The sequence below is a fragment of the Ahaetulla prasina genome, chromosome 1, assembly GCF_028640845.1.
Source record: "Ahaetulla prasina isolate Xishuangbanna chromosome 1, ASM2864084v1, whole genome shotgun sequence".
Lineage (NCBI taxonomy): Eukaryota > Metazoa > Chordata > Lepidosauria > Squamata > Colubridae > Ahaetulla > Ahaetulla prasina.
In genome coordinates, this window is record NC_080539.1 from 35,823,746 (window position 1) to 35,831,565 (window position 7,820).

General features: G+C 35.8%; 1 long non-coding RNA gene across 1 annotated transcript; it reads left to right on the top strand.

The window, feature by feature from the left end:
* Positions 1 to 632: 632 nt before the first annotated feature.
* Positions 633 to 7,059, top strand: LOC131188200 (uncharacterized). The gene is made up of 3 exons (XR_009152733.1): positions 633 to 784; positions 2,820 to 2,955; positions 5,830 to 7,059. It is a non-coding gene; the product is annotated as an uncharacterized LOC131188200 (long non-coding RNA).
* The last annotated feature ends 761 nt before the right edge of the window (positions 7,060 to 7,820 follow it).

Here is a 7,820-nt window from a genome sequence, read left to right on the forward strand (position 1 = left end):
TTTTTTATTTTTATTTACAAAATTATACATAGGAATGAGAGTAGAAGGCAAGTCAATGAAATCCTTTCACCGACTGCTCTCTCTCAGTCTTTGGGAGTAGGTATGGTTGAAGGTGGACAGGAGCTCTTCACATGAATGTGAAAAGAAACTCCTAAGGAGTGGTTAGAGATCATAAATAAAAGCATCCAAGACTTTCTGTGGCTGCAGTCAGTTCTGGGTCATCAGATTATACTCCTACAGTCTGTGACCACACTATGCAGTATAAATGCCATTTGCAAATCATTAACAATATGCAGCACCCAAATGGATGTGGAATAATAATGGAAAAATTTCCCAAATTCTCCAGTTTAATAATGACAACTTCTGTCTCAATTTGATTCAAGGCTAGCATAGTTGAGGCTGCGTGACTTTTCTCTGGCTTCACAACCATTTTGCAAAAGTAGCCTTCTGTATCTGGTGAACGTTACCTCATTTGCTTGGCGGTGCTCCATGGTCAGGAGGAATTGGTGCATTACATCAGGCTTACCAAGGGACATTTTGCAATACCGCCCTTGCATTTAGAAATGGAATAAACTGGGTTTCCCAAAATATATTAATGCTTAAGGTTTTTCTCAATGTTCATGATGTCATGCTCTGAAAGTCTTATATAGCCAGACACCCATCTTCTTCTAAAGAACTTCAAGCAGCCTAGAGTGTAACACATCTGGAGAACATCAGCCTTCAGCCATGAAGACCCTTTTCCTTGTGTTTGCTGCTCTCTTGTTCTTCAGTCAAATTATTCCAGGTAAGAGTCGGGGAAAATTAAGAGAGATACAGATTAAAATATTTACATTAAATTAAATACTGCAAATAGAGCAACTCTCACATTTTTAATGAGTGTGGATTTTGATGACTAGCATTTTTAAAGTAGAATTAATATGCACAGCTCTTTATGCAGGAAGACATGAGATCTTTGCCCTACAACTGACAGTCAATTTTTTTAAAAAGAATATAAATATTTTATTGGTAAAGAATAACAGCTAAAAGATATGATAAAGTACAATAAAAATATAACATTGCAAATATAAAAATATTACAAAATAGTAATTAAATGGCTTTTGAAGAAAATAGAGGTATATTCATAAAATATTAATAAAGAAATAGTTCAGCTTTTAACACATTATTAAATCTACCCATAGAGGCTATCTAAAATGGCCATTTTCTCCATTTTAGTACAGTATATTTTTTCAATATAACAATATTTATATAATACATTGAGATTCTTAATATTCTGTCATATAGACGCCTTAGAATAATTACTATAGAGTAGAATATACAGTTTTGAATATTAATGTAATGAGCAGTGTAATTAACTTTATGTAATAGGATAAAAAAGTTGGAAGAGATCTTGAAAATCTTTAATCCCCTGCCAGGCAGGAGACCCTATATCAGGGGTGTCAAAACTCAGTTTCATTGAGGGCCACATCAGGGTTGTATTTGACCTCATGTGGGGGGGGGCTGGAATGGGTGTAATCAGGGTAGGTGTGGCCAGCTCGATATCACTTGTGTCAGGGACACCTGTGGTGGCTTGAGTGATCTGCCAAAGAAAACGGGCTCCCGAGCTCTGTTTTCAGCTGCGATGGCATCCTGCAACCGTCTGCCAGGGAAAATGGAGCTCAGGAGGGCCATGCATAGCCCTCCCGAGCTCCATTTCACTGCCAGAGGCACCACAGGCCTGTCCTTTGCTGTTTCCAGGTGACCCCACCGGCCAGATGTAAGCACCCTGCAGGCTGAATCCAACCCCTGGGCCTTGAGTTTGACACCTCTGCCCTATATCATTTCAGACAAATGGTTGTCAATTCTCTTCTTAAAAACTTCCAATACTGAGCATCCATAACTTCTGGAGGTAAAGCAAATGTAACATTTGAAATGAATGAGAAGATAAAGGAAGGGGATACATCAAGGAGAAAGAAGAAACTAATAGAACTATGGGATTCTTGCTTTTCTTGAAAGTGAAAATAAAATTAGCAAATAAAAATATTAAACTAAATACCCAGCTGCTTCATGGACCAATATAACATTTTACCCACTCACCATAGATTATTGTAAGCTTTTAACTAATTAATAATTAGAATTATTTGGTAACCTTTTAAGAGACTCACCTCAAAAATTTTAAAAAAATGTTTATAATTATATTAATTATTTATTGCAATAAATAAATCAAAATTAATAGGATTACCATCAGTTAGCAGCAAAGTGCTTTACTTATTTCTAATCATGCTATTCTTTTTTCACTTTTGAGTGGCATGCTAACCAGTATATTGGCTTCAATGTTGTCATGACCTGCAGGTAATACTGTGCCCAGATTACTTGCCTTACGCTGATGAAGTACTTGAACAATTTCCCAAGGTTAGGAAAGCTGGGAGCCTGCCAGAAAGCCTAATTTCAAGAAATCTGAATTTCATGAACCCATTTGGCCTGTGGCTTTTAAAAAGCTTCAGAAGGCTGGTTTGCCCATCACTTTAAAAAGGGAAATGAAGCTACAAAGTTTAATGTTTGGTTAGGGAGCTTTGCATCCCTCCAACTGGACAGGAACCTGAAAAAGCAATAGGATTTATGCACAGGACCCTGAGAAACATTGGTTTGAAGTATCTCAGTGACAAAAGGAAATCTAAGGCCAGGTTACCTAGACCAGTAGTCCCTCACTGTCCCTCACTGTCCCCTCATCTTAGCTTCCCCTCTGCAAGTTCTCCAAACAAAACTTCTAAGAGAAAGATGAGTAGGGAAGTCTCAATATAAACTAATTGTTTTGTTTTGTTTTGTTTTGCTGATTGTGACAGGAAGTTCTCAGCCTGCCCCTGATACCTTAGAATGCAGGAGGAGTCACTATGGGTTCTGTAAAAGATACTACTGCCCTGGGCGCACTATACCTACTGGAGGGACATGTCAGTGGGGATCCCTGCTTTGCTGTAAATCGTAAGTCAAAAGTCATTATATTTGTCCATTATGAAAAGGACCAAGTAAATCCCGGAGCTTTGACTGTTAATACATAGGTTTTAAATACTTTGGCCACCTAATGAGAAGGAAGGACTTACTGGAGAAGAGCTTAATGCTGGGAAAGACTGAGGGTAAAAGAAGAAGGGGACGACAGAGAATGAGTTGGCTGGATGGAGTCACTGAAGCAGTAGGTGTGAGATTAAATGGACTCCAGAGGATGGTAGAGGACAGGAAGGCCTGAAGGAATGTTTTCCATGGGGTCATGATGGGTCAGAGACAAGTTCACAACTAACAACAAGAAGATAGGCTTTATGTATGCTATAAGATGTACGCCACAAGATGGGACCTTTTCTCTTGTGGCCCTTGCACAGAGTCCTAGTTGACATCAACATTGCTTGACTTTAGAAGATCTGGCTTTCCACTCTTTAGTTCAGGACTGTGCATCTACAACCTAACTGTACCTTTTGTCCTTTCAATTGTTTTATCTTATTTTTCCTAACACTCTGTTCTTCAGGTAATGGATGGAAGGTGTGTGTGTGTGTGTGTGTGTGTGTGTGTGTGTGAAATAAGGAAATACTTCAAAAGATCTCCTCAGAAATAAGTCTCACCGACTTAAGTGTTCATGATGATTTGTTATCCTGTACCTTAATAAGATTTATTAAAAATCTGTCCACCTGCTGGTTCTTCTTTGGTATGCATTTCTTTCATTCTTTATTTATTTATTTTATTTATTTAATTCCTGCCTTTATTGTTTTTACAAATAACTCAAGGCACCAAATATAGCCCTCATGCCTTCCTCCTCCTATATTCTTCGTTACTACAACCCTATGAGGTGGGTTGGGCTGAGAGAGAAAGTGCCTGGCCCAAGTCACAGTCCAAATTAAAATCAACTTCTAGTTGTAGGGATTCACTGTAGCTTTGGTTGTTCAAAATATTTCTATTTGTTATTTTATAATTACTACAGGTAGTCTGTGACTTACAATGGTTCATTTAGTGGCCTTTCAAAATTACAATGGCACTGAAAAAGTGACTTATGACCATTTTTTACACTTACGACCATTGCAGCATCCCCATGGTCACATGATCAACATTTGGATGCTTGGCAATTGACTCATATTTATGATTGTTGCCATGTCTCAGGGTCATGTGATCACCTTTTGTGACCTTCTAACAAGCAAAGTCAATGGGGAAGTCAGATTCACTTAACAACTTTGTGACTAACATAGCCGCTGCAGTGATTCACTTAACAACTGTAGCAAGAAAGGTCATAAAATGGGGCAAAATTCTCTTAACAAGTGTCTCACTTAGTAACATTAATTTTGGGCTCAATAATGGTCATAAGTCAAAGACTACCTCTATTTAAAAATTGTTAATTTTTTGAAAAGAAAACCCTGATACTTAGATATATTCTTTGTTGACAGGAAGAGCACTATATCAATGGATTAGTTAAATAACTATATCTCAGTTTGGTTTTTGTGTTTTGTAGGAATGTATTGATTTTATTCTATTTCCACATGATTTTTTAAAAAAGAATTCTTGAACATTTCTTTGAAATATTCTAATATTTGCATTTTTGAGTGCAGTTTTGCCTAATCTGGTGAAGTTTTGTAAACAATTCCCTTTAAGAAAATTCAATTTTTCACATTGCCCATAATTGTTGGATTTGAGATGAGCGGCAAATAAATATTATAAATAAATAAATAACTTCTACTAGTATTCATATCTTTTCCCCTAATGTATGCTTTAAAAAAAGTACATTTAAAATTTAGAAAAGTGTAAATATGGAAGCATAATTTCAACTACTGTTGTGTAGGAACCACACATTAAAGTAAGGTTCCATTCAAATAAAAGGCAAGCAATTATTTGTTTTCTCTATTAATGCACTATTAAAGCAAAGTTGTGGAAATTTTATTTTAGAAACTTCCAAATCATATGATTCCAAAACTTCAAGGAGATGTAAAAAAGATGTTGAGACTCTAGAAAGAGTGCAGAGAAGAGCAACAAAGATGATTAGGGAATTGGAGGGTAAAACATATGAAGAACGGTTGCAGGAATTTGGTGTGTCTGGTTTAATGAAAAGAAGGATTAGGGGAGACATGATAGCAGTGTTCCAAAATCTCAGGGGTTGCCACAAAGAATATGGAGTCAAGCTATTCACCGAAGCACCTGAGGGCAGGACAAGAAGCAATGGATGGAAACTAATCAAGGAGAGAAGAAACCAAGAACTAAGAAGAAATTTCCTGACAGAACAATTAATCAGTGGAACAACTTGCCTCTAGAAGTTGTGAATTGTTCCACACTAGAAGTTGTTAAGAAAATGTTGGATAACCATTTGTCTGAAATGGTATAGGGTTCCCTGCCTGGGCAGGGGGTTGGACTAGGTCCAAGGTCCCTTCCAACTCTTTTGTTGTTATTGTTATTGTTATTGTTATTGTTATTGTTATTGTTACTTGTCCCAAGGAATTTCTTTATGTAGATGTAGCTTATATCTGATTTGGCTTCTTATTGAATTCCTTCTCCTGATTAGCATTTCAGATCAGATTAAATTATTATCATTCAAAGAAGAAAGTTTGAAGGTCAACTTCCTTCTCAAGTTATGCCTCTCGCTTTTACCATTTATTACATTGCACATATGTTCTTCCAAACCTTTCTATTCGTTTTTCTTTTTTTAAAGAGAAACATAAAACAAGCCTGCTTCTGTGACTACTTTTCTATTAACTACTACAATGGTAAAGCAACTAGACGGTGGAGAGAATAGCTACCTTTTAAATTAATTAATAAAGAAAAATACTTTATTTTATTTAACCTTCTCTCTCTCTCTCTCTCTCTCTCTCTCTCTCTCTCTCTCTCTAGTCCTTATAGCCATAGAAGGTGGTAACCAACTCAACCACAGAGAAAGCAACACTTCTGGATTCTAGAAAAATACATGCCGGATTTGGAAATTGGTGGCTTCAGCTTCCAAGTCAAGAATAAAGAGTTGTTGTTTGGACTATAAACAGACATAATGTTCATACTCCTCTCCGCCCTCTCCTCCCCTTTTTACACTTATTCATGTTTCGACTTAAGGGCAAGTTTCCCGAAAATATTAAGTAACCAGCTAGAGTTCTCTACACAGAATTTTGGAAATGAAAGTTAATCCTAAATTAAGAAATAATTAGGGAAATTTTAGAAATAGTCTGTAATATCAAAAAGTAAAGTTTATGGATATTTTAAACAAAGAGAGGCAAAAAAATATTTTATTTTATTTATATTTTATTTTAGTCAAGCATGTATTTTATGACAGATACAAGTGTAAACATAATTATAAATACATGAAAAGGATACGAATAAAAGAAAACATTAGGACAGGGATGTTAGGCACGCTGGTGTGCTCATGCACCAAGTTTTTACTTGCCTTTCTGGAATTCTGTGGAAGAAATTTACATTTTTACTTACAAAAGGTAAATTACAGAGCTAGTATAATCTATTCTTATATGCATGAAAATATCTCATTTAAAGACTTGCACAATTATGCACCTTCTGCTTCATTTACATATACTTGTTTCTTGTGCCTTCCATCTTTTTTCCCCTCAAAAGTTTTTTAAATCTATCAACTCTCTTTCTAAAGATTTTTAAAGAGAAAAATAAAAACTAATAGAAACTCATTTCAAGTATGAAAAAAGGAAAAAGAAATGAATAAAAGAAAAACCTAAAAGTGCAAGAAAGAAAAAAAACTAAAACAGAGATGATAGAAAAGAGAAACAAAGAAATAATTTCTAACCTCCTTTATAGTAGTTATAAGTACAATTATATAATTGCCTCTTACTTTATCGTTACAATATGTCTCTCTTCTTTCTAGAATCTATCCTGTCTAATCATCCAACCTAAAAAGGTCTCTAGTCAGCAATAAACATGAGTATGTCTTTTCTCTGATCAATTTCAGGCATGCCCATTTTAGAAAAAATCACCCATGAGAGTTTGAACATAAAAAAAAAATACTTTATGCATTTGCACTGAGTGGTATCTCCTTTTTTTCTATTAATATTCCTTAGTCTTGTAAAATGTTACTAACAAACACAAATAAAATACAGATCTTAAAGCAAATTTGAGAGTGTTTATTACTGATCTTCCCATTCATTAGATTTCTAGATGTATTGGATTATATCCTACCATTTCATCTAACCCATTATAACAAGAGAAGCAGGCTGAAGAAACCATCTCTATTACCCACAGGTGCTTTTTCAAAAAGCAACTGGACTTTCTTTGTTTTGTTTTTTCTTAAAGATATTTCACTTCTCATTCAAGAAGTACCTTCAGTTCTGAATATATTTCAGTCTGAAGCTTCTTGGATGAGAAGTGAAACATCTTCAAGAGAAAAAACAAAGGAAGTCTAGTTGCCTTTTGAAAAAGCACCCTTCAGACAGCCATGATCTATATGACTGAGAATCTCCATAGATATCTCTATTAACTTATCGTTACAAATTAGTTGAGATTGTATCTCCCAAATGATGGCTGCTTCTTTCTTGATCTGGAACCTTTCTTTAAGAAAGAGTACAGCAAGCTGTATCTTCTCAGAACATGAGCCCATGTTTGTGTGTTTCAGAATTATCCTGGAACACACACACACACAAATACTCCCTAAGGGGTGTTAGGGGTGTCTTACCCCCACAGTATTTTTTTCCAGAGAGTAAGTCATCTGTGTACCAAGTTTGGTTAAAATTGCTCGAGGCATTCCAGAGTTATGGTTGAACACACAGACCCAGACATACACAAACACACACCTGAGGGGTGTCAGGGGTGTCAGAAGTGTCTTACCCCCACAGTATTTGTTTCCAGAGGGTAAATCATCTGTGTAGCAAGTTTGG